Source organism: Pristiophorus japonicus, chromosome 12 (assembly GCF_044704955.1).
Source record: "Pristiophorus japonicus isolate sPriJap1 chromosome 12, sPriJap1.hap1, whole genome shotgun sequence".
Lineage (NCBI taxonomy): Eukaryota > Metazoa > Chordata > Chondrichthyes > Pristiophoridae > Pristiophorus > Pristiophorus japonicus.
In genome coordinates, this window is record NC_091988.1 from 175,937,295 (window position 1) to 175,964,339 (window position 27,045).

At 45.5% G+C, this 27,045-nt stretch overlaps 1 protein-coding gene across 4 annotated transcripts in view; it reads left to right on the plus strand.

Annotated features, from left to right (window-relative positions):
* Positions 1–27,045, plus strand: part of hck (HCK proto-oncogene, Src family tyrosine kinase) — a 104,147-nt gene that overhangs the window by 13,612 nt on the left and 63,490 nt on the right. The window contains exon 2 of one of the 4 annotated variants that reach the window (XM_070896192.1): positions 25,986–26,231. The exons of 2 other annotated variants lie outside the window; for them this stretch is intronic. The gene's annotated coding sequence lies outside the window, so the exon portion shown is untranslated. Of the gene's footprint in view, positions 1–10,758; positions 10,787–25,985; positions 26,232–27,045 lie in introns of those variants that run through there. One more of the 4 variants, XM_070896190.1, reaches the window with a different exon arrangement.

Below are 27,045 nucleotides of genomic sequence, written 5' to 3' on the forward strand. Positions count from 1 at the left end.
CTGGGCCCAACTATCTTCAGCTGCTTCATCAATGATCTTCCCTCCATCATAAGGTCAGAAGTGGGGATGTTTGCTGATGACTGCACAGTGTTCAGTGCCATTTGTAACTCCTCAGATAATGGAGCAGTCCATGCCAGCATGCAGCAAGACCTGGAGGACATTCAGGCTTGGGCAGAAGTGGCAAGTAACATTCGAGCCACACAAGTGCCAGGTAGTGACTATCTCCAATGAGCGAGAGTCTAACCACTACTCTATGACATTCAACAGCATTACCATCACTGAATCCACCATCAATATCCTGAGGGTCACCATTGACCAGAAACTTAACTGGAACAGCCACATAAATAATGTGGCAACAAGAGCAGGTCAGAGGTTCTGCGGATATTCTGCGGCGAGTATCTCACCTCCTGACTCCCCAAAAACTTTCCACCATCTATAAGACGCACGTCAGGATTGTGATGGAATACTCTCCACTTTCCCGGATGAGTGCAGCTCCAACAACACTCTAAGCTCGACACCATCCAGGACAAAGCAACACGCTTGATTAGCACCCCATCCACCACCTTAAACATTCACTTCCTCCATCATCGACGTACAATGGCTGCAATGTGTACCATCTACAAGATGCACTGCAGCAATTCACCAAGAGTTCTTCGCAGCATCTCCCAAACCGTGACCTCTACCATCTAGAAGGACAAGGGCAGCAGGCACATGGGATCACCGCCATCTCTACATTCCCCTCCAAGTCACACACCATCCTGATTTGGAAATATATCACCGTTCCTTCATCGTCGCTGGGTCAAAATCATGGAACTCCCTCCCGAACAGAACTGTGGGAGTACCTTCACCACACGGACTGCAGTGGTTCAAGAAGGTGGCTCACCATCATCATCTCCAGGGCAATTAGGGATGGGCAATAAATGCTGGCCTTGCCAGCGATGCCCACATCCCATGAACACATTTTTTAAAAACACCTGTGTTTTATATTAACCTTATAATGTCCTCCAAATGGGTATGACACACTGCACGCTGTTTCTATAAGACATCATGTACAATATGTTACAATTCTGCAATATAGATTCAGTTGCAAGGGGAGCGTAAAATGCTTTACTGCAGCAAAATTTCAACTAGACGGGGAGCAGGAAGGAAATTGTGCAACAAAGTAAGGACTCGTAGAGTTTGTATCCGTTTTAAGTATAAATGAGGCAATTGAGGAAGAGGGCTTAGTAAATGTATAGAAAAAGGACTAAAATGGGTGTGACCAGTGTAAGGCTCTGAGAGAGTGAGGCAAAGCCACAGGCTTTAAGTTGAATTTGAAGTAATTTGTTTGCATCTGTGACAAATGTTTCAGTTTATCTTTAAAGATATTGAGATGTACTTTATAAAACCGTTAGAATTTCTTGAGTCTCTTTTATTATTCTTCTGATGGGAGAAAATTAACCAATAAATAAAATTAAACACAGCAATGCAGCAAAATGGGGAATTAGTACTGGAAATATAGAATTATCCAATAAATTGAATTAAACAACTTTGTATTCAGAGGAGTAGATTGTACATGACCACAGGAGTAGAGGAAAATGGGCAAGGCCATGATGTGAACCTGTATGAGCGGGCACATTTATCTTTTAAGAGGATGCAGTTTTTATCACTATCTTTGGCTTTACCATTTCTGTCATCTATTTTTCTGATTAGGTACAGGCATCTGACAATAGGGGAAAGATGCGCTGTATTATTGCAGAAAACTTATTTTATCCCCCGGTTATTACAGGTATAAGATTAATATGATGTGTATGTGTGACCAGGGGTAAATTTCCATGTAGATTCTCTTGATTGTCTGCCGCAACTTCAGCGGAAGAGCTATGGAAACCGCGTAAAAAATTACATTTGCACCATTTACCTGCGATTTCCGTGGCGCTTCCACCAAAGTTATAGCGGAGGAGCAGAACACTCTCTCGGAAATTCATCTATGACCATGGGATACTGTGTTAATATTGCACAATATGAAGGAAACATTCTGCACGCTTTGGCTGGCTCACAGTGTGAAGTTTCTGCTCTCTTCCGCCCTCCCCATTAAGTGATTCTTGAGGAGACCAAATTTTTACTCGTAATACACTGTGTTTGTACCTGGCTTCTGCTGCATCTATGGGTTGCACAATGTGTTATGGGACACATTTTTAGGCTGTAGTATAAGCCCTATACTTGCTGCTGGTCATTGCAAGTAGACACAACTGACTGAAGATAGAGGAGTCGTGCCACATAAAAGGTTACTGGGTAATATATTAGCATGGATAGAGGATTGGCTAACTAACAGAAAACAAAGAGTCGGGATAAATGGGTCATTTTCCGGTTGACACCAATGACTAGTGGGGTGGCACAGGGATTAGTGCTGGGTCCTCAACTATTTACAATTTATATTAGTGACTTCGATGAAAGTAGCCAAGTTTGCTGATGATACAAAGATGGGTGGGAAAGCAAATTGTGAGGAGGACACAAAAAATCTGCAAGGTGTATAGACAGGCTAAGTGAGTGGGCAAAAATTTGGCAGATGGAGTGTAAAGTGGGAAAATGTGAGGTTATCCACTTTGGCAGAAAAAATAGAAAAGCAAATTATAATTTAAATGGAGCAAAATTGCAAAGTGCTGCAGTACAGAGGGACCTGGGAGTCCTTCAGCATGAAACACAAAAAGTTAGTATGCAGGTACAGTAAGTAATCAGGAAGGCAAATGGAATGCTGGCCTTTATTGCAAGGAGTATAAAAGCAGAGAAGTCCTGCTACAACTGTGCAGGGTATTGGTGAGGCCACACCTAGAATATTGCGTACAGTTTTAGTCTCCGTATTTAAGGAAGGACATACTTGCATTGGAGGCTGTTCAGAGAAGGTTCACTAGGTTGATTCTGGAGATGAGGTGGTTGACTTATGAGGATAGGTTGTACCTATACACATTGGAGTTCAGAAGAATGAGAGGTGACCTTATTGAAACTTATAAGATAATGAGGGGGCTCGACAAGGTGGATGCAGAGAAGATATTTCCACTCATGGAGGAAACTAAAACTAAGGGACATAGTCTCAGAATAAGTGGCCGCCCATTTAAAACAGATGAGAAATTTCTTCTCTCAGATGGTTGTAAATCTATGGCATTCTCTGCCCCAGAGAGCTGTGAAAGCTGGGTCATTGAATATATTTAAGATGGAGATAGACAGATTTTTGAGCGAAAAGGGAGTAAAGGATTATGGGGAGAGGGCAGGGAAGTGAAGCTGAGCCAATGATCAGATCAGCCATGATATTAAATAGCGGAGCAGGCTCGAGGGGCCAGGTTGCCTACTCCTCCTATTTCTTATGTTCTTGTGTGTGTTGATCATGGGTATTCACATATAACAGTTTTAGTACATCACAGGCTACTTGTAAATTGAAGGCTTTGCAGTCAGTGTGTGCCATTGGACTGACTGTGGGAACCAGAATCTTCATTTTAAGAAACAATAATGTCCAACACTCTGGGGAAGACAGCAATTGTGCAGATTTTTGGCTGCCTATATCTGTTGATTTGCTCTTCAATGGAAATGGATGAGCCTATGGTGATTCTGGTGACTTCTCAATAAAGGTAGATATAACTCTTTGGTCAAGGCCCTAGAATGATTATTACTAAGACTGTTTTATATCCACTGTTCCCTCCCCTTCTTCATGCTGAAATGTACTTGGTGTCAGTCACCCTCCAGTACATCAGCCAAAGAGCCATTCTTCGTGTGTGAACCTAGAAAATGAATGTTGGTAGGCTATTCATTGGACAGATCACAACTTAGCACGATCCTGTCCTTGGCTAATGTCAATGGCCTTGAGCTGCTTTTCTTGGTTGTAGCCTCCCTACGGCCCTTCGACACCAGCTGAAATCACTTAACGCAGCATAAATTGACACAAAAAGAGGAAAGAACTTGCTTTTTTCAATGTTGCCTTTCACAACCTCGGGACTTCCCAAATCACTTTATAGTCAATGGAGTACATTTGAAGTGTGATCACTGTTGTAATGTCAGGATATGTGGCATTCAATTTGCACAGTGTAAGGCCCCACAAACAACAATGAGATAAATATCCAGATAATCTGATTTGGGGTGTTGGTTGAGAGATAAATGTTGGCCCAGAACACCAGGAGAAATCCCCTGCTCTTGAGAGTGCCGTGGGATCCTTTCGATATACTTGAGATGGCAGACGGGACCTAAGTTTTACGTCTCACCTGAAAGACATCACCTCTGACAGAGCCGCACTCCCTCAGTACCGCACTGAAGTGTCAGCCTAGGTTATGTGCTCAATCTTTGGAGTGGACATTGAACCCTCGACTTTCTGACTAAACTGTCGATTGAATCTGGGACCCTCTTGATATATATGTGTCAACAGCATGCCTGGCAATGACTTGAGTTATTGGAAGTGTTACTGTGTATGGTCTTTTAAACTGTTCCAAGTTGTAGTTGCTCTATTTCCTGTCTACAGCGCTATCTGTTGTATGCAGGATCAGTGGTGTTTGCTTGTATGTACTGCCCACACTGGACATGTGTTCCTAAGCAGGTATAGGGCAAGGAAAAAATTTTCTGCTGCATCCTTTTGGCCACTTAGTGGCAAGCAGATTTAACTTTTCAGTAGATTCAACTCCCATTTGTAACTATGAACAGGGTCCAATACTAGAGTTATCCTAGGGGGAGGAGAGAGACGGAAAACACACAGATCAAATTTGCTGTCAAGTTCCCAAACAGTTATAACAGTAACAGCATATAGTTCACAGGTAATGGAGTCTCTTTTATAATAGAAATTTGGCTCCGTCGCGCCTGTTTTTTTTTTTGCTATAGGTGCTGTTTTATGTCGAAAATGGAGTTTGCGCCGCGAGCATGCACACTTCTAGTATGGGCGACACCAGATGCCATTTTGGTTATTGCAGTAGATCAGGTGATCGGACCGTGTGCCGGAGTATTACAGTAGTCAGATTGTGACGTCAATCAGTGTACAACACTGATTTAATGCCAGTGTAGCCATTTTTGTCCTCAGCGGTGGAGCTGACCTCTTAACTTCACACAGCTGAACATGTGTTCAGCAGCAGCAAGGACCCCTCCCTCCCCCCCCCCCCCCCCCCCCCCACCTTTTGTACTATTTAAAGAGATCATCAACCAAACTCAAGTTAGTTGCTGATTCATTTCTATTGGCTCCTTGTAAGTTTGTAGAAGTGTTTGTTGCTTTCCACAGTTTATTAATGTTGGTACGGTGACGCAGTGGGGCTGCAAGTAGCCACGGCCTTGGTCCTGGCTTCAAGAGTTCTGGTCAGACCACTTGCAGTAGTTGCCATTCCCCTTGGCCTGCCGCATGACCGGGAGAGGGAGCAGAGGCAGCAAAGAGGACAAGCCGCTCTGGGAGGGAGGAGGGCACAGCTCAGCACGTCTCCAGCTGGGCTGTCCGTCACCGCCTCATTCGACTACAGTTCCACTGAACACAACCACAAATCCCCATTGTACAACAATCAAGCACTGTTCCATCCCTTTGTTCTGGACCATCACAGCGTCCTCTTGGCCACAATGCTAAAATAAAAGCCACCACAAAAGAAACATTCCAAACCAACTTTATATATCAATCATCCAATATTGCATAACACATTCAACTAATCCCCCTTGTGCATTCCCTTAGTGCTTGTCTTCTGTGTGCCTTTGCCTGTGTTAGTGCTTCTATGAAGTAATACCCCAGTGGCTGCAGCATGGGAAGGCTGCTGAATTTCATTGGGGGAGACTGCAGATGGCCTTGCAGGATGACCTCAAGCAGCTCTGGGCCGAGAAGGCCTGGCTTTAGACTGCATCACCTTGGCATGGGCGGCAGCAGCTGGCCGGGTGATAGGCGAGAGCACTAGCGGAGTGGCAGTGATGGAAGAACGAATGCTGTCATCCTGAAAGAGGCAGCAGAGTCATCCTCCATGGATCCAGCAGGATGACAGCATTCGCTCTTCCGCCATGGATCCATTGCCACTCCCCAGAGGCAGCGCCTTTGCAATCCTCCTCATCATCGGCAATCCCTCGGAATCGAGGAAGGCTTGCTTCCACTCAGTGAGTTCTCATGTGGTTGTACAGTCCAATATGGGAATTACAGTCTCTGCCACAGGTGGGACAGACAGTGGTTGAAGGAAAGGGTGGGTGGGGAGCCTGGTTTGCTGCATGCTCCTTCAGCTGTCTGCGCTTGTTTTCTGTATGCTCTCGGCGACGAGACTCTAGGTGCTCAGCGCCCTGCCATATGCACTTCCTCCACTTAGCACGGTCTTTGGCCAGGGACTCCCAGGTGCCGGTGGGGAAGTTGCACTTTATCAAGGAGGCTTTGAGGGTGTCCTTGAAGTGTTCCTCTGCCCAGACCATCTGGGGCTCGCTTGCCATGTAGGAGTTCCCAGTAGTGCACTTGCTTAGGGAATCTCGTGTCGGGAATGCGGACGATGTGGCCCGCCCAACGGAGCTGGTCGAGTGTGGTCAGTGCTTCGATGCTAGAGCAGTTGGCCTGAGCGAGAACGCTAACGTTGGTGCATCTGTCCTCCCAGAAGATTTGCAGAATCTTGCAGGGGGGCAGTGCTGTGTGACGGGGTCAGGTCGGTGGAGGACCTTTGCCTTACAGATGTTTAGCGTAAGGCCCATGCTTTCGTACGCCTCGGTGAAGGTGTTGACGATGGTTTGGAGTGGAGTTCGGCCTCTGAGTGTGCGCAGACGCAAGCGTGGTCCATTTGCATGACTGCACTCAGACGTTGGGTGGCTTCTGCTTGAGCTGCAATGGAAGCTGAGACATCGGCCATCAGAGGCTCCATGATGGTTGGGTCCATAAGTGCGCTAATGAGTTGCTGGAAATCAGGAGCTCCAAACTCGGCACAAAGCCTTGTGCAAGGTTGGTGCCAGGCTCCTCTGTGCTCCTTGACATTGCACTCAGCCGCCTTCTATAGGCCGCCCCATCAAAATCCTCATCCGAATCCTCTGCAGCAGAGTATGCAACCTCGCTCTCCAGGGAACAGGCCTGCTGTGTTACCTTTTCTCCGTGTCCTGGCTGCAGGCCACTCCTGCCCAGTGTCTCTCCACGTGCAGGTCCCACATCTAATCTAGACACAGTGTCGTTATCTTGGAGGCTGCGAGTGTGAAATCGAGTGACGGTGCTGTGTGTTAACCATCAGTGTCTTGTTACTCATCAATTTCCTGCTCCTCAATCAGTGCCTGACCAGGTGGCAGTTCTTGGCTATCAGAAAGGAGAAAGGCATAAGGGTAAGGTTGTGGTGAAGGGAGGGGGGGAAAGTAAGAGGTGCATGCTTATACCATGTGCAGTTTGTAAATCAGAAGAGATTGTGGGTTGAGGGGGAAATGGGATGTGAGAAGGAGGATTACTTATGTGGATACCATCATCTTGCATTGTTTCAGCCCCGCTGCTGGCTACGGACTCGGCGATGGCCCTCGCAATAATTGCTAGCACCGTCTCCTCCATGGGGTAAGGCTATGTAAGCAGCCTGTTCCCCCGTTGGTTAAGTTCTGTTGTCTCCAGTTGTGAGCCACCTGGTCCTGCAAGAGAAAGGGATGTGTGTCAGTCAATGTGGTGCAATATGCTTGGGTGATGTGCCTGTCATGGTTGAATAGCTGGCAGTTGTGGGTATGAGGCTTTGCAGTAGTGGTAAGTGAGGGCGAGGTGAAGCTATGAATGTGAAGTGCGAGTTGTTTGGTAAAGATTGTTGGCAGATGAGTGATGGGGTTGCGGTGCATTGAGCAGTGTGTGAGGTTAATGGTGCAGATGGTGGGATATGGCATTTGAAGATGAATTTACTGACCTTGACCACTCGTGTGAGGTCATTAAACTTCTTCCACTGTATCCAGGTCCTCGGCTACACTGCTGGCATTGACTGCAACGGCTATCTGCTCCCACTGTCTTTTCCAAATTTGCCTGAAGGGCCTCCTGTGGAAACAGGATCCCTCTCCTCTTGTGCATCTCCTGTACCAAGGCCTCCAGTGCTGCATCCCAAGAACCTTGGAGCACGTGTTCTCCCCTGTTGTGTCATCATTAGTATTTCTTCCTGCTCAGACTCTGTTCCCCAGCCAGTTGAATCACTTGCTGCAGCCAGAATGCACCTCCCCTATAGGAGGTGCATACTGCCTTTAAGAAGTGCAGACCAGCCTTGCACAAACTTGGGCCCCCTGCTAAGCGTGCAGCCTCTCAGCAGTGCGTAGAGCACTGGGCTGCATGCCACAATCGTGACAATCAGCAAGCATCGTGATCCCAGTGCTCATTTTCGGGGTGCAATCGAATTTCTAGCCATAAGTGTTCAAAGTTCAGTGGTGCATATTGACCCTTTTTATTCTAACAATTTATATTTATTTTCTGTGCGTTATACCAATGATATATTGCTTGGGCACTTGTTTGAATTTTATTTGCAATTTTCACATTCATTTGAGATCTTTAAATTGTAAGCTTTCAAATTTTGGAGAAAAAAAATCTTAGTTCCCACTTTGGAGTTAAATTTTGTTTCTATTATTTTTTTTTATATTAATTGATTTGACTTAAAATGGTCTTTATAAAACCAAATTTTTGTGCTAAGTTTCTTTTAACATTATAAAATGGTGCTTTCTGTTGTCAAGTCACAAGCACTCCAGTCAGAGCTGTTGCTCTTTCTGTTACCAGTCTGTAGCTAACGTGTAGAGCTCACACAATTACAATGTCACCACAGCATTTCACAAAATGGCGATCAGAACTGAAGCATTGCCACAACCTGCAGTGTCGCAGGCATATAACAAATTGAATAAAAAAACCTGTGTCTGAAATATATAATTAATGTACAGAATAAAGATGTGACTATTTATGAAGTTGCTTGTTATATAAATTTATCCTGTTTTTTATTGTTCATTCTTGGGGATGTGAGTGTCACTGGAAATGCCAGCATTTATTACTCATAAATTGTAAATTGCCTATAAACCCATAATTGCCCTGTGATGGTGTTAGTTGGCCACCTTCTTGAACTGCTGGAGTCAGAGTGGGATTTTTTGGAGTGATTTGATAAAACTGGCTTGCTAGGCCATTTCGAAGCGCAGTTAAGAGTGAAACACGTTGGTGTAGGACTTGAGTCACACAAAGGCCAGACTGGGCAAGAATTACCAGTTTCTTTCCCAAAAGGGCAATAGTGAACCTACAACAATTTCACAGCTTCATGGTCAATAAAAGATACCAGATTTTTATTTCCAGATTATTCTTTTAAAGCAAATTTACATTCTCAAACTGCTATTGTGGAATTTAAATTCACATTACCTGGATTATTAGTGCAAGCCTGTGGATTACTAGTCCAGTAACATAATACCTACACTATGCTATTAACCAGATGTAGTAGCATTCACTAATATAGTATCAATGTTGGGATAACACACTTGTAAAGATCACAAACTCCTTTTTTTATTGGAAAGTCTTTTATTACTGACTAACTACAGCCATTTATATCTCTACTGGGCTGTAAAAATATTGACTAGCTGCCTCTTAGAATGAAAATGTTTTGCCTGTTAAGATTTTTGCACGTGATTTCTCACATACTGGGGAAAAACCTGATCTCAGCAGATGTCTTGGCATGAGCTCCAACATCAGAAAAAAGCCATCCGATCAAAGGTTCAAAGCATAGATACATTTATATGTGGATAATATTTTGAAGAGCATTCTGACTACAGGAGATAGGGAACAGGCTACAAGATGATATCTGAAAGCTGATCATGGAACCATATATGCTGGCTCGAAAAATCAAAGCTAGAGAGTAGGTTGGGAACATATGGTTCAAAATGGACCAATATTAAAAAGCAAGAGTCTGGTGATCTTATCGGTGTGGTCTGAAATATTGCTCTGAGAACTTGCAGAACCCTAAGGGATCTGAAAATGCAGAAAATAGGCTAAGCAGTTTGAGCAAATTGTCAAGGACTTATCCCAAACATGCAGAGTAGAGAATTTTTTTTAGTTGAACTTATAATTCTGTTCTGTTGTAACATCTTTGGCAACAGGTCAGAACTAACATGTTCAAATTGAAAGGAGTTAGACTTAATTCTCATGAAATGTAGAAATTGTTTCATTAACCAAAGCTACATCTTAAGTAGTGATAATGCATCTGAGGTTCATACCTACCCACCATTGAATACCTACAAAATTCAGGTGTTGGTTTTGCTCACTTTATAAGTGACCCTAAATGTCCATGGGTAAGCAGAGACACAAGCAAAAACTTTAAAGGATCTGCTAGCAAAATTAAAGACCGATATTCACAGAGAACCATCCCATAATGCCATTGGGGAATAGCTACAGTCCAGCATAATTGCTCATGAGAGGTTTGTTGAGAACAAGCTTAATGTTACCAGCATAGTCAACCCTCAGTGATCACATTTAGCCAACTTCAAAGGAAAAGAGTCTAATTTGTGAGAGATGTACCAAATGCGAATGAAGATGACTTAAGTCTGGATGACCAATTTTAAAGATCAAAGAGACAGTACAACAAAAAATGTCAATACTTTAATTGTGTGTTGTCAGAATACTTTGTGGTTCTGTAAGGAGTTGACATTAACTTAATCGTATCCTCAAAGCAATCAGAATCGAGCTCTTCAACCTAGCACTGTGGGGAAACATTGATAACCCAAGCAGATGGAAGCTCCCTAAAGTTGGGTCAGAGCCCACTTTCGAATCCTGAGGAATAACATGACCGAGATACTAGGGCAAGATCCAAGAGGCTATTTACACCTTGAAAGGCTGTACTCATCTGGGAGAGGAAACCTTTATTTGAATATTTCTTTGGTGAGTATAGGATTATCTAGTTACGTTGTAAGGTTTGGAGTCAGTTTTACGTAACATAAAAAAAGGCCAAGAAGGTGAATGTAAATAGGGGAAAGCCTATGAAGGCTAGTTACATGAATAATGCACCATGCTGGGGCATTACTTGAAAACTAAGAGCACGTAGAATAAAGTACAGTTACCCTGTGTCAGTCTATCAAAATAAATTCCAATACATCAACTTTGGTGAGTTCCATATAGTGTAATCTTCAAGGAAACTAATTTAGCTATTTGCATGTATTTGTTTAAATATATTTTTGTTTCTGCTACAAATGTGTTCTGCATTATGTTAAACAGAGGGAAGAGGATTATGTCAAACACACAAGATAAGTGTGAATTATGATCCTGCTAAAGATTTTCCACTACAACAACAACATGAAGGCCAAATCTATACACATAGGCTTTAGATCTGCGAACGCAGAAAGTGAAAAGAGCAGAATTGTGTGGGTCAGGAGGTCATCCTGGAGGGAGTAAAAAGGGTCGTCTTTAAAAAAAAAATGCAGCTGTATCTTTTCAGATACAGCAGAACAGATGGTCAATGGCAAAAAAGAAAGACTTGGATTTGTATAGCACCTTGCACAACTACCAGATGTCCAAAAGCACTTTACAGTCGATGATGTATTTTTTGGAATGTAGTCACTGTTGTAATGTGGGAAACACGGCAGCCAATTTGTTGCGCACCAGCAAGTTCCCACAAACAGCAATGTGCTAATGACCAGATAATATGTTTTTGTTACGTTGATTGAGGGAAAAATATTGGCCAGGACACTGGGGATAACTCCCGTGCTCTTCTTTGAAATAGTGCCATGGGATCTTTTACATCCACTTGAGAGAGCAGACGGCACCTCCGACAGTGCAGTGCTCCTTCAGCGCTGCACTGGAGTGTCAGCTTATATAGTTGTAGCTTCAACTGCATGTTCTGGCTCAAACCGTTAAGGGACCCATATGATTGTAATTAATCCCCTCAACCTCTTGTACTTTTTGAACATTTACATTTGAATTTAAATAAACATGTCAATTGCGGAAAAATGCATTGCTCGCATGACTTTAAGTGGAGGATCAAAATGAAGACATTTTGAAATCTTTGTTGCTGCTATTTAATCATTCAGAAATGTTACCTAAACAAAACTAAAAGTCATGTCTATAATATAACTGGGTGTGTGTGCATTTCCAAGAACATATTAATAGGAAAATGTATTTCCAGCAAATATTTATCAGGAAGATGACTCGTATGAAAATTTCTTTCAACTTATTTTTAGCGCAAAAGGGAGACAGGTATTTTGGAATGTAGAGAAAGACTCCCTATGAACAGAAATGACCTTAACTGAGAAGCTAGAATGTCTACTGCCTGTGACTTATAATTGCTATGTGTGTATATATAATATACTAGGACCTCCTTGCAAGCGGAATGCTGAGCCACGCAGATAGTTAAAAAATGTAAGTGTGTTGCCGCCACCCTTCTGACCATAGCCTACTATAGCATCTGCTTGCTGCTCTGCAACCCAAGTCTTGAGTTTCCTCATCAGCACAATGGGAGGCTCTACACAGGGAAACTTGCACCAAGCCGAGGGCTGGCCTCCGTCACTTCAAGGTTACTCATGAGCATCATCAGAGGAGACCTCGTATTCCCGAGTCTTTAAATCTGTAAAATGTTTCACTGCCTCTACACCACGTTGAACAGTGGGATTGATTATATAGGTGTGCTGAAGTGCGAAGAATTTAGTTTGGGATTCTGTATTTGCTGCACTGTGAAGTTCTTTAGTCTCTTTACCTTTATCAATACACTAAAGAAATCTTAATGCAATTATCCAGGGCCTTTCTGAGACCACACCTGGAGCACTCTGTACAGCTTTGGTCTCCTTACCTAATGAAAGATATACTTGCCTTAGAGGGAGTGCAATGAAATTTCACGGGACTGATTCCTAGGATTGTGGGGGGATTGTTCTATGAGGTGAGATTGAGTAGACTCAACCTATGTTGAAACATATATCAAAATCTTAAGGGTAGATGCTGAGAGGATGTTTTCCCTGGTTGGGGAGTCTAGAAATAGGAATCAGTCTTAGAATAAGGGGCAGCCACTGAGATGAGGAGAAATTTCTTCACTCAAAGGGTGGTGAATCTTTGGAATTCTCTACCCCAGATGGCTGTGGATGCTCAGTCATGGAGTACGTTCAAGACAGAGATCGGATGATTTTTGGATACTAAGGGGCTTGAGGGATATGGGATAGTGCAGGAAGGTGGAGTTGAGGTAGAAGATCAGTCATGATCTTATTGAATGGCAGAGCAGGCTCAAAGGGTTGAATTGCCTACTCCTATTTCTTATGTTCTCATCCATGCTGTTTTTTTCCTGCAAGCACAACCTTACTGGTGCTCTCGGACCTTCTGAGCTCCACCCTACGCAAATTCCAATTCGCCAATGCTCTGATGCTTGCATTCTGTCCAGTTATAAGTCTCTCACTGGAGATCTCTACTGGCTCCCCACAGCCAGCAAATTTACTTCAATATCCTTACCTTTAATTAGAAATCACTTGGTGGTCTCCCTCCAAACTACTTTTGCAACCTCCTTCAGCCCTACATTGCAGCTGTCATGCTTTCAAGCTGCAATGTAGGGCTGAAGGAGATCACAAAATTAGGTCGGAGGGAGACAATCTTCGGACTCTGCATTTCCCCTCTTGCTGTCCTCCATCATATTGGGCAGAGGTTTCTGCCATCATGATATTGCTCTAAGTAATTTTCTTATTAAGCACTTGCCGCTTGCTGCATCATTTCCCACCTTTTTAAAAACTTCTACTAACTTACCTCTTCAGCTTTGCTTTCAATCACCTATTCTAACTCTTCTCCTAATTCCTGTTCTGTGTCCAAATCTTTTCACCTTCCCTAACGCAGCCTGGTGAAATGCCTTGGGACATGTTGCATGTAAGGTGGCTGTGTTAGTTCTCGTATTCTTTCAACAACAACAATAACTTGTATTTATATAGCGCCTTTAACGTAGTAAAACATTTCAAGGCACTGTATAGGAGTATTATAAGAAAAAAAATTTGACACCGAGCCACATAAGGAGAAATTAGGGCAGGTGACCAAAAGTTTGGTCAAAGAAGTAAGTTTAAGAAGCATCGTAAAGGAGGAAAGGGAGGTAGAGAGGCGGAGAGGTGTCGGGAGGGAATTCCGGAGCTTGCGGCCTAGGCAACAGAAGGCACGGCCACCAATGGTTGAGCGATTTACAATCTGGGAGGCTTAAGAGGGCAGAATTGGTGAAATGTAGATATCTCTGGGTGGGGCTGGTTTCTTCTTTGTTTCTGGTCAGTGATAAAGAGGCAACCGCCTAGAAACAGATCAACTGGCTGTCCCTCAACTGAAAGATAGTACATGAGGGATGTAATAGAATGGGTACAAATTGTTTTTCCCCAATTTAAAGTGATCAGTACATTTGTACTAGAACAAGGAGTTGATACAATGGGAATGGAATAGTGTGGTATATTGAACATTATGATTGGATCAGGTTTATTGAAGGACCTTCAACAACATTTCAGTAGAAGACATGTGGAGTGCATTTAAAGATATAAAGCAACTTATGCAGAATCAGTGTATGCCTAGAATTGGCAAGCTCTGACTAAGTGAGCAATATGATTAAATGGATTAACCAATTAACAGTGTGGAGGACAATAGAGGAAAAATAGCCTATCTGAATCGGAAAGGTGAATTGGTTCAATGGAATAAATATATTGCAGAAAAGCATTAACAGAATTATCGAAGCAAAGCCTAGAAAAAATAGCCTCAGAGGCAAACAGTTACAGTAATAATTATTTTGGTCCTAAAATAGTAAGATGGCAGTGAGAAAAGTTGGAACCATAAAAGATGCAAAAAGAGTTTGAGATTGAAGATTGCAAAATAGTAAAAAAATTAGAATATCTCCTCCGACTATTCACAAGGAAAGGCATGAGCAAATGCCTACCTCACACAGGGATAACCTAGGTAAAATTGAAGACTTCAGAACAAATATGATGGAAGTTGCAGAGAGGCTGAAACCGCTCCAAACAAACAGATCCCCAGGTATGGATAGTTTTATTCTAGAGTGCTAAAGAAGACTAGGGAGGAGAAGCATTGACGGTTGTTGTGATTGAGACGCTGGACACCGGGGGGAGGGGGGGGGTACCTGTAAATTGGAAACAACGAATATGCCCATGTTCAAAAAGGGTAATTAAAAGAGACGGATAATTACAGACCCATTACTGTCTTCTGCTCCAGACAGTCCTGACGAGTGGAGAACGGAACTCTGGCTCTGAATTCTGGGTTGACATCCAGCAGAATGCTCTCATCTGGTGGGTGTGGTTGTGGGTGGCCCCCAACCCATCATATGGTCGTGAGAACCCATAAAATCCTCCTACCGTAAAGGACTAACCAGCTTATCAGCTCGTATAAAGATGGTTCTAGCCATGGAAAGAGCATTCGCATCACGGCTAATTTGACTGTTACTCAGCCTGCAAATCATCCCTCGACTTCGCACTATTCTCCAAAGAAAGAAATTATGATCTAGTAAACAGGAGTCAATGTGGATTCAAATCCTACATGACCAAGCCCATTAACTTCTTTGAGGCAGTGACAACCCAAGTAGACTGGAAAACAATATGGCATGTGAAAAAGTTTCATGTGAAAGGGTATCCGTTAAATACAAAGCTGTTGGGATCCAGAGTAAATCTTGGGAGTGGATAAGAAATTGGTTGAAGATACTTGTTCGAAGAGTTATGTCCAGGGGAGGAGTCGTCATTATAGGCAGTCCCTCGGAATCGAGGAAGACTTGCATCCGCTCCTAAAGTGAGTCCTTTGATGGCTGAACAGTCCAATACGAGAGCCACAGACCCTGTCACAGGTGGGACAGACATGCGTCGGGGGAAGGGGGAGGGTGTGGTGGGACAGGTTTGCTGCACGCTCTTTCCGCTACCTGCTCCTGACCTCTTCACGCTCGCGGCGTTGAGATTCGAAGAGCTCAATGCCCTCCCGGATGCACTTTCTCCACCTAGGGCAGTCTTCGGCCAGGGACGTCGCACTTTACCAGGGAGGCTTTGAGGGTGTCCTTGTAACTTTTCTGCTGCCCACCTTTGGCTCGTTTGCCGTGAAGGAGCTCTGCATAGAGCACTTGCTTTGGGAGTCTCGTGTCTGGCATGCGAACTATGTGGACTTCTCAGCAAAGCTGATCGAGTGTGGTCAGTGCTTCAATGCTGGGGATGTTAGCCTGGGTGAGGACGCTGATGTTGGTGCTCCTGTCCTTCCAGGGGATTTGCAGGATCTTGCGGAGACATCGTTGGTGATATATCTCCAGCGACTTGAGGTGTCTTCTGTACATCGTCCATGCCTCTGATCCATACAGGAGGGTGGGTATTACTACAGCCCTGTAGACCATGAGCTTGGTGGTAGATTTGAGGGCCTGGTCTTCAAATACTCTCTTCCTCAGGAGGCCAAAGGCTGCACTGGCGCACTGAAGGCGACGTTGAATCTCCGCATCAATGTCTGCCTTTGTTGATAAAAGGCTCCCGAGGTATGGGAAGTGGTCAAGTTGTCGAGGGCCATGCAGTGAATCTTGATGACTGGGGGGCAGTGCTGTGCGGCGAGGAAAGGTTGGTGGAGGACCTTTGTCTTACGGATGTTAAGCGTAAGGCCCATGCTTTCATATGCCTCGGTGAATACATCAACTATATCCTGGAGTTCAGCCTCAGAATGTGCGCAGACGCAGGCATAGTCCGCGTACTGCAGCTCAACGACAGAGGTTGGGGTGATCTTTGATCTGGCCTGGAGGCGGCATAGATTATACAGCTTCCCACTGCTTCTGTAGTTTAGTTCCACTCCAGTGGGGAGCTTGTTGACAGTGAGGTGGAGCACGGCAGCGAGGAAGATTGAGAAACATAGAAACATAGAAAATAGGTGCAGGAGTAGGCCATTCGGCCTTTCGAGCCTGCACCACCATTCAATATGATCATGGCTGATCATGCAACTTCAGTACCCCATTGCTGCTTTCTCTCCATACCCCTTGATCCCTTTAGCCGTAAGGGCCATATCTAACACCATTTTGAATATAACTAACGAACTGGCCTCAACAACTTTCTGTGGTAGAGAATTCCACAGGTTCACAATTCTCTGAGTGATGTTGTGAAGAAGTCATCCCTTTATGACGTGGAAGCAAGTCATCCTCGATACGATGGACTGCCTATGATGACCTTCCCATCAAATATATCTCCCTGACAATTTAAATATTGTATTTCATGCTGAGCCCTCCCAAGTACAATGTAAACATTGTGTGACTGAATTTCCCTTCAGCCCCAGTCCAACGTAAACGACTGTGAAATGTCCTTCACTCCCTCCTTTCTGTGTAAACACTGTACTGTGATGAACGAGGCCGTGGTTTTGTTTTGGTCCCAGCCCAGTGCCTGGTTGTTGAAGTTGTTCCTGTTCCAGCGTTTCAGTTTGATCCCGTAACCTCGGAGCTGCTGCACCACGGCCAGTCTCAGCACAGTCCTGTCGGCCTTCATGTCGGCGCTGAAGCTGCGATCAATCGTGGTTCCCCTCTGCCCTCTCCTCGACCGCCCCCCCCCCCAACCCCATTCGTCTACCTGGCCCCCCTAACCCCGCTGCCCTCCCTTCTCTCTCTCCCCCACTCTCCGCTCGCTTGGAGGGTTGGAGCGATGACGCAGCCCTCTTTGACCCCGGTCCGGACATGGATTGGGTCTGTAATGGAACCGTTGGTAAGGATCATGGTCTGCGTGTCGTCGTGGAGCAGGCAAAGGATGTTGACAAACTTTTGGGGGCATTCAAAAAGGAGGAGGACACTCCATAAGCCCTCATGGTTGACGGTGTCAAAGGCCTTTGTAAGATCGAAAAAGGCCATGTATAAGGGCTGGCGCTGCTCCCTGCATTTTTCCTGCAGCTGTCGCGCTGCAAAAATCATGTCTGTTGTGCCCCGTAGGGGACGAAATCCGCACTGTGATTCCGGGAGGAGTTCCTCGGCCACACGGAGAAGACGGTTGAGGAGAGCTCTAGCGACAACCTTCCCAGTGGCTGATAGCAGGGAGATTCCCCTGGAGTTGCCACAGTCGGACTTGTCCACTTTTTTTTTTAAAGATGGTCACGATCACTGCATCTGAGATCTCCCGGCATGCTCTCTTCCCTCCAAATGAGAGAGATGAGGTCATGTATCCACGCTAACAGCGCCTCTCCGCCATATTTTAGCGCCTCAGCAGGAATTCCATCTGCACCCGTAGCCTTGTTATTCTTGAGCTGTTTTATGGCTGTGCCTACTTCGTGCAGCGTTGGAGTTTCACTGAGGTGGTGGCAGGTGGCATGTTGCGGGATGGAGTTGAGAACACTCGAGTCAAAGGCAGAGTCTCGAATGAGGAGATCTTCAAGGTGCTCCTTCCAGCGGGCCCTGACAGCCTCGTTGTCCTTGATGAGTGTTTCCCCATTCTTGGCCAGGAGTGGGGTTAGGCCTTGGGAGGTTGGATCATTGGTGGCCTTGACTGCGATGAAGAATCCTTGTGTATCGTGGCTGTCGGCCAGTTGTTGTATCTCCTGCGCTTTCTCCATCCACCATCTGTTCTTTAAGTTCCGGGTTTTTTGTTGGACCTCAGCCTTGAGCCGTCTGTAACATTGCTTTGCAGTACCCAAGTTGGGTTGTTGCTTGAGGCTCAGAAATGCTCTGCGCTTACGATCTATTAGTTCTTGGATCTCCTGATCATTTTCATCAAACCAGTCCTGGTGTTTTCTGGTTGAGTAACCAAGTGTCTCTTCACAGGCACTGGTTATGGAGACCTGGAGAGCAGACCAAGGGCTGTGGGCATTGAGCATCTCGAGGTCGTCGAGGCACACCAGATTAGCTGTGAGGCGCTGGCTGTATAGGGCTCTCTTAGCTGGGTCTTTAAGTGCCCCGGCATTAACTTTTTGCGGCACTGCTTCTGCTGTCCCCTCTGCTTTGGGGCTATGTTTATATTGATGATGGATCGGATTAGGCGATGGTCCGTCCAGCAGTCGTCGGCTCCTGTCATGGCGCAGGTGATGCGCACATCCTTGCGATCCTTGGCTCGGACGATGACATAGTCGAGCAGGTGCCAGTGTTTGGAGCGAGGGTGTTGCCACGATGCCTTGTATTTGTCCCTCTGGTGGAACAGGGTGTTGATGATGAGTTTGTGTTCTAGACATTTTGTCAGGAGTCGGGTACTGCTGGAATTGGCTTTCCCTACCCCCTCTCTGCCAATCACGCCTCCCCAGAGGACTGTGTCTTTGCCGACCCTGGCTGGGGAGTATTGAATAAGGTGCCACAGGACTTGGTGTTGGGAGCACTACTGTTAATAATTTACATCAATGATTTGGATTCAGAAACTGATAGCACATTGTCATATTTGTCGATGCCAAACAAGGTGAGGCGCTGGTATCGGAAGAAATAGCTGATAAATTATGGAATGAGTTGGCCAAAGTATGTATGACCAAAACAATAGCAAATGAAACTTCATGGAGACAACCACATTGCTGTGGGTCTGGAGTCACATGTAGAAAGGAAAAATAAGTGATGCTGAATATGCTGAAATAGCCAAGGATAAAGGTGAACTGAGTAGGCTTATTGGGCCCAAGTTTCCACATTATTTTTAGGAGCAACTGGTGGAGAATGGACTATTTTAGAAATCGCAATTCTCCACACTTTTTTCTGCAGTTCTAGTCAGGTAGAAAAGTTCTAGTTTAGAACAGAATTTTTTCTTCAAAAGGGGGCATGTCCGGCCACTGACACCTGATTTGAAAGTTTCCACAGTGAAAATGTACTCCAAACTAAAGTAGAATGGAGCCAGTGAAGATTTTTGTAGAATTGAAAAAACCTGTTCTACACATTAAAAAATCAGGTGCAGGTTACAAATTAGGCGTCCAGAGCGAGGTGGGGGGGGAAGGGAACTCATTAAATTCGACAATAAATCCTTATTTATACTTCTACAAATATTATACAAATAAATCCAACCTGAATAAACATTTATAAGCCAAGAAAAGATTAAATAAACCATCTTCCTACCTGTGTGAAAGTGCTTCAGCCAGGGAGAATTCTGCAGCCGTTCGTGCTGCTGAGCGAGGGGAGGAGGGGAGGAGGGGAGGAAGCTGTTCGTGTCGCAGAGAGAGAGAGAGAGAGAGCGGGTGTCGGGTCGGATCTGGTCGGAGGGAGGGAGCAGGAGCTGGCCGTGGGAGGAGCCTTATTCACGCAGCCCCAGTGAGGCCATTCAGCCAGGGCTAGGGGTGCGTGCTTCGGGCCCCTCCCACACAGTTCGGCGCCTGGAGCTACTGCACTTGCGTGCCGACTGTAGCGCGCATGTGCAGAGGTCCCGGCACTGTTTTCAGCGCAGGGACCTGGCTCCGCCCCCCCCCACAGCTCGTGCTGGCTGCGCCGAGGGCCAGAGGACCTGTAAGTAGGTGGAGAATACCGAGGATTTTTTTAGGCGCGAAAAACAGGCGCCCAGCTCGGAAGGGCGCCCATTTTTTTTCTTGTGGAAACTTGGGCCCATTGTACCAGACACTCAACATGTCCAACCAATACAGACAGCAATTTGAAGCCAATAAAATGTTGAACTATGCAGCCAAAACACGAGATTTGGGGCTCAATTTTCCCCAAGACCGTTTTCTGGCATATTGTCAGTTATGCCAGGTTTTCTAGGCCAGAAATGAGGCATAAATATTTTTGCAAAGTTTCCCCGATCTATAAATCGAATTTGGAGCCACACAGCGTGTCCCGTCGCCTCAGGGGATGGAACCTGCTGTCTGCGCATGCGCGGGATAAAAAGTTAAGTTTTTGATGTCGTCCCATGCTCAGTACTGCTCGGATTTGGCAATTGGCCATTTTTAAAGAGCCAGTTGTGTAAATATATTTTACATTAAAACTGAATCATGTTCCATTAACAAAACAATTACGGAAGTGATCTCCCCCTCTTTCTCCCACCCCCCCCCCCCTCGCTCGCTCTCTCTCTCTCGCTCTCTCTCTCTCGCTCTCTCTCTCTCGCTCTCTCTCTCTCGCTCTCTCTCTCTCGCTCTCTCTCTCTCGCTCTCTCTCTCTCTCTCTCGCGCTCTCGCGCTCTCTCGCTCTCTCGCTCTCGCTCTCGCTCTCTCTCTCTCTCTCTCTCTTTGCCCCCTCCCCCCACCCCCCTGCTGCTGCTGTCCATTACCTGCGCCGATTTCTTTAACTCTCCGGAAGGTTTTCTGCAGAGGCCACATATGCTGGCCTAAGCAGAACTGGAGTAACTCTCAGCTGGCCAAACTTGCCTAAATGGCCAGAATTGGCGCGGGTGGCAGGTTACGCCCCCTTTGGCTGAAAAAAAAACTTGCCTAAAAAAATCGTAACTAACTGAGTTACGCTGGTGCAAATTGATTGGGGAAACTGTGGATTTTTAACTTGGACCAAAAAAAGCAGCCTATTCCAAAAAAACCGTGCAAATCACTGGGAAATGAGCCCATAAAGTCAGGAAATAGTGATCAAACTGTATAGAATTCTGGTCAGACCACACTTAAATACAGAGTTCAGTTCTGATCACCGAGACATGAAGGAAGTTATTCAAGTGTTGGAGGCAGTGCTATGGAGATCTGAGTAATGAGGAAACACTGGAAAAACTTGAATGAAGCTTAACAAAACTGGCAGTAGTGGATTGGCTGCCTGTTGTACGCCCCACCCAATTTCCCTTTCCACTGACTTCAGAGCACCACAAGAATGGCCGACTCTTTTGCCTCATGCCACAAGATCTTTTGCCACTAACCGCGTGGGCAGATGAGGCCTTGATCTATCCCTGCACCTGCAGCGAGCCTCTGACTGAGAGGAGTGTGCTATTAATGTCATTTCTTTATCATTAACCAAATAGTGCAAACGGGTCAAATGATGTCTATATTCCAGCCTGTTTTCTATGCATGTTCTTGTGTAGCACATTTTGCCTTACTTGTTTGGTTTGGGATCGATGGGCTCAATTTTCCCCAGTGATTTCCGCCGTTCTTTTGGTGTAAATTGAAAAATTAAAGTTTCCCCAAGGAATGTGCGCCAGCGTAACTCACTTAGTTAGTTACAATTTTTTTAGGTTTGTTTTTTTTTTGGCGTCATAGGGGGCGTAACCTGATGTCTGTGCCAGTTTTTGTCAATTATGGAAGTTTGCCTCCTAAAAAAAATTCTCCGAAGTTGGCATATGTGACCACTCCCGAAAAACCTTCTGGTGAGTTAAGAAAAAGCAGCGAGCATTGAAAAATTGTCACAGAAAGACACCATCGTTTTTCAGTGAAGTTTTGGAGTCAAGAAGAAGCATAATAAAGATTTTTTTTTTTTTACCTTATAACACAGTAAATGGAAGTTTGATGGAATTATGTAAGTTTTCATATTTGTTCAACTGACGCCACCACCGAACGTCTGCAAACAGGGCTGGACGGTTGGAGCGTCGGCTGGCAGAATCAGTCCCGCGCCTGGACGCGGGGCTCAGCTGCAAAAGTAGCCTCGGAGAGGGAGGGGTTGGGGGCTGTGGAAGGCAATCGGAAGCCTGCACTACACATCAAATCAAGCCCGGGTGGGTCGGGGGTTGTGGAAGACGATCGGAAGGCATCAGAAGACTGCACTACGCAGTCTGGGGTCTGGGCGTGTTCACTTATTGCAGCAGCTAACTCCAACATTCCCTCCCTTATGTTCACCGACAGTGTCTCAACTACCTGTGACGTGCCCTCCCTCATGTTCACCGACATGGTTTCAGCTGACTGAGATATTTCCTCCCTCATGTTCCTGGACAGCGTTCCCATTTTTCGTGAGTGTTGTTACTTCTCCCGACAGTCCCGATACCTCATCACCCACCCCACTCATGGTGTCCAGGAGTGATCGCGCAAGGTCAATACTCTCCGCACTCATTACCATCATCTGAACCACGTCGGTTAGATCCCGCACCTCGGGAGAGTGCGGTCGAGCTCTCCTTCTCCCTCCTCACCCCGGTGTGGCTCGCAGCATCCCACTGGGACCCACATCTTCAGAGGGTGGGAAACCATGGAATGTCCCACCAACACTAAAACACTACTCCAGGAAGGGGCTGGCATCTCAATGGGCGGCACCTGCACCTCCTCCAGAGTGAGTACAACACTGGGGGCTTCATCCAATCCCTCCCCCTCCCCCTCCCCATCACACCCATGCTCTTGGTCTGGAAGGTGGGATTGGAAGATGTTCTCCTCTTCAAGTTCATCCATGTCTGAATCTTCTGCATCGCCAGGGTTGGCCTCAAATTCTGAAAAATATAACAGAACAGACAAATGGTTAGCAGTAGAGGAGGGGTCAGGATGGGTGGCATGAGTAAGCTCACACAGCGCAGGGAGCAGGCTGATTTAAAGGACCATGATGAATGGTAGCACATTGCATCAACCGAAGCGTAGCTGATGAAGACATCCCCAGGAACCGAAGCATGGCTAGTCCGTGCAGTACTTAACATTTAGGAATGCCAAACTGTGGAATTTTCAGGACTTGCCCTCTCCCTCGAGTGTGGGCCCAGCTTGTGCAGAGGTGGTTGCTTTTCTCCAGGCAGGACCCATCAAAGCAGCGACCCTGTCTTCCAAGGGTGTCAGTGGGTGCAGATTTGCCGGGCCTCCTCCTGTTCGAGTTCGTTCTTGTTTGTTGTGTGCCACTTTCCTCTGCAAAGATGAAACTATAACTTTTTAGAGAGGGTGTCTTTCTGCTGGGTGGGACATATACAGATGGTCACATTTACAATTGCAATTCCATTGAAAAATGAAAATTTTACACTAACTACTTGACCAAGGTCCTGCCACTTCTTTTTACACTGGCCTCCAGACCGCGGGGTGGTCACCATTGCACAGTAATCTTCTGCAAGTTGGTTCCAGCGTTTCTTCATTTCTTTGGGTGGGACTTTTAAATGACCTCTGCAAGTGTCCAGCTTCTGCCATCTGCCCTCAATCACAGTAACTAGTGCCTCCACATCATCCTGTAAGAAATTCTTGGCCTTGTGCCACGTTGCATCTTGTATTGCAGCAGCTCCGATTTTTCCAATGAGAATTAAATGTTCTCACACACAACTGGCTCTTTAAAAATGGCCGATTGCAGACCGGGAGTTGTACTGCGCAAGCGTGTCCACAGGCATCACATCAAAAACGTCCTTTGTTTTGCGCATGCGCAGAAGGGGCGGCATCGTTTTCTCGGCGCAGACAGTTGCCTCCATCCCCCGAGGCGACAGGACAGGCTGCGTGCCGCCAATTTTGAGAAATTGAGCGGGGAAACATGGCACATTTATTTTTGGAGTATTTCTGGCCTAGAAAAAGGGGCGTAACTCTGGCAATATGCCAAAAAATGGCTTTGGGCAAAATTAAGCCCTATTTGTTGTCTACATTATTGGATAACTATAGTAAATCATATGATCTATTTGTGCCAATAATCTTTTTTCTACTGTAAATATGAATTGGGAAAAAAGATTTGAGTGTGATTATTGACCAAAGCATTTAATTTGAAACTTAAGGTTTTATTTAAGGATAATCAGTAACTCATGAGCATCTTAAGGTGATTCTGGTTATAAATCAGCAAATAAAAATAGAATATGTTGGCAATACACAGCAAGTCCATCAGCATCCATAAAGAAAAGAATAGGTTAACATTTAGAGTGTGGACATTTTGTCAGAGTATGGGTCACTTTAATCCTGCAAAACTCTTGAGGCCAGATTTAGAATACTAAATATACCCTATTTCCAAAAGGTTTTTGATGAATTAGACAGGATTCAGGATAAAGGAATGAGCATAATTCTAAGACTATATTATGAAGACAAACCCTTGCCCTGGATTGATTTGTGTTGTCATTGGAACTTTTTGGGTGAAATGTGGTTATTTAATGCTGTGTTTGTCAAACTAGAGGGTATTTGCAAAAACTTTGGCCATAAGTGATTTTTTTCCCCCCCACATTGTGACCAGCAGATGGATCAGGATCCCAGGAAAAGTAATTAGGACTGTGTTGACTAATGAGAACTGGTACCTGTTGAGAACAGAATAGATGGTTCTAAAGATTGGGTTGAATCAAATTGTCAAATACTGAGCACAATAGTTGTTCTGCTGAGGTGTGGAATTATCATCGAATAAATAACTGCCAATTTTTTTCCTAGACTGAAATTCACAAGATTTTCTTTTTGGGGAGAAATCTCTTCTTGGAAGCTTTATCTATGCTTTGATTTTCTCCCTCTGGATTTTAAATAAGTTGAGCAGAATTATTGAATGGGGCAAATTTTATACAACAGGCTGTCTATACTTTTGGAGCTGGATCCCTGTGACACAGCTAGTCAATGAGCCTGCGTATCCCCTCTGGTGTCCCTCAAGGGTCTATCTTCCAAACCCTCTACCCTCCTATCCACGTGCTGGTTCTCAGCAACATCTTCCAGAGGCAGCTTTTAGATATATGCTAATAACACCCAGCACAGCTTCTCCTTTACTTCTCTCTATCCCTTAAACAGTCTTTCTGTGGTGAGAATGCTTATGCAACATCAAGTCCTGGACAACTTTCAACTTCCTCTAGCTCAACATGAAGACCAAAGCCCCATCCCCAGAGTATTGCACCATGTTCACCACTCTGTCGGTGAAATCCTCATGCATGTCTTTATTGCCTCCAGACTCAACATGTCAATTGCTAGGCTTCTCATCTTCCACTTCATAAACTCCAACTTGTCTATATCTCTACCATGAAAATGCTGTCCCGCACTAAATTCCACTTGCCCATTAGCCCTATTCTCCCCCTGAATTGGCACCCTGTCCTCCGATCCATTAATTCATAAACCTCATGTATCAATCCCTCCATGGCTTTGCCCCACTTTATCTCTGCAATTGCTCTCAGCCCCCTCAAGTGCTCCATTTCTGTAACTACAGACTCTTGTGCATTCTACCTCCTGAATTTCTCTTCCTGGCTTGGCATCCATTTTCTTTGAGCCTTTTGAGAAGCACTTTGGGATGCTTCTTTCCATTAAAGGTAGTAAATGCCCTAATTAAATCGAAGACGACGGTGGTAATTATAACTGCTACATGCAGCGCCCCATCTATTTTGCATTTCTTGCTATCCTTGAGCACTTTTGCTCTTGCTCTCACTCTCTCTTTTGCGCTCTGTCTCAGCGCTCCGACTCACTCACTCTCCTGTGCTCTCATTTGTTTCTGCAGGTGTGGGCCTCAGTGCCCATTTTATCTGGGACATGGTAGGAAGTTGTGCCGCAGAGGGTATTTTCTTAGTTGGCATTCTGGGGGAAAGACAAGGGTGTCGACATCTTCCTGTTCCATCATTTGTGAGCCTGGGACAGTCAGTTGTTCAAAGGTTGAATGGTCGTTGTCGCTGTCGTCGTCGTCGTCGTCGTCGTCGTCGTCGTCATAGTCCCTCGGAATCAAGGAAGACTTGCTTCCACTCCCAAGGTGAGTTCTTTGATGGCTGAACAGTCCAATACGAGACCCACAGACCCTGTTACAGATGGGACAGACATTTGCCAAGGGAAGGGGTCGGTGGGGCTGGTTTGACGCACGCTCCTTCCGCTGCCTGCGCTTGGCCTCTTCATGCTCTTTGCGTTGAGACTCGAAGAGCTCAACGCCATACCGGATGTATTTTCTCCATCTCGGGCGATCTTCGGCCAGGGTCTCCCAGGTGTCAGTGGTGATGTCGCACTTTACCAGGAAGGCTTTGAGGGTGTCCTTATAACGTTTCCGCTGTCCTCCTTTTGCTCGTTTTCCAGGAAGGAGCTCCGCATAAAACATTTGCTTAGGGAGTCTCGTATCTGGCCTGCCCAGCGAAGCTGATCGAGTGTGGTCAGTGCTTCAATACTGGGGATGTTAGCCTGGTTGAGGACACTGATGTTGGTGCGCCTGTCCTCCCAGAGGATTTGCAGGATCCTGCGGAGACATCGTTGGTGATATATCTCCAGCGACTTGAGGTGCCTTCTATACATTGTCCATGCCTCAGATCCATACAGAAGGGCGGGTATTACTACAGCCCTGTAGACCATGAGCTTGGTGGTAGATTTGAGGGCCTGGTCTTCAAACACTCTTTTCCTCAGACTGGCGCACTGGAGGCAATGTTGAATCTCCGCATCAATGTCTGCCTTTGTTGATGAGAGTCTCCCGAGATATGGGAAATGGTCCACGGTGTCCAGGGCCGTGCCGTGGATCTTGATGACTGGGGGGCAGTGCTGAGTGGTGGTGACAGGCTGGTGGAGGACCTTTGTCTTACGGATGT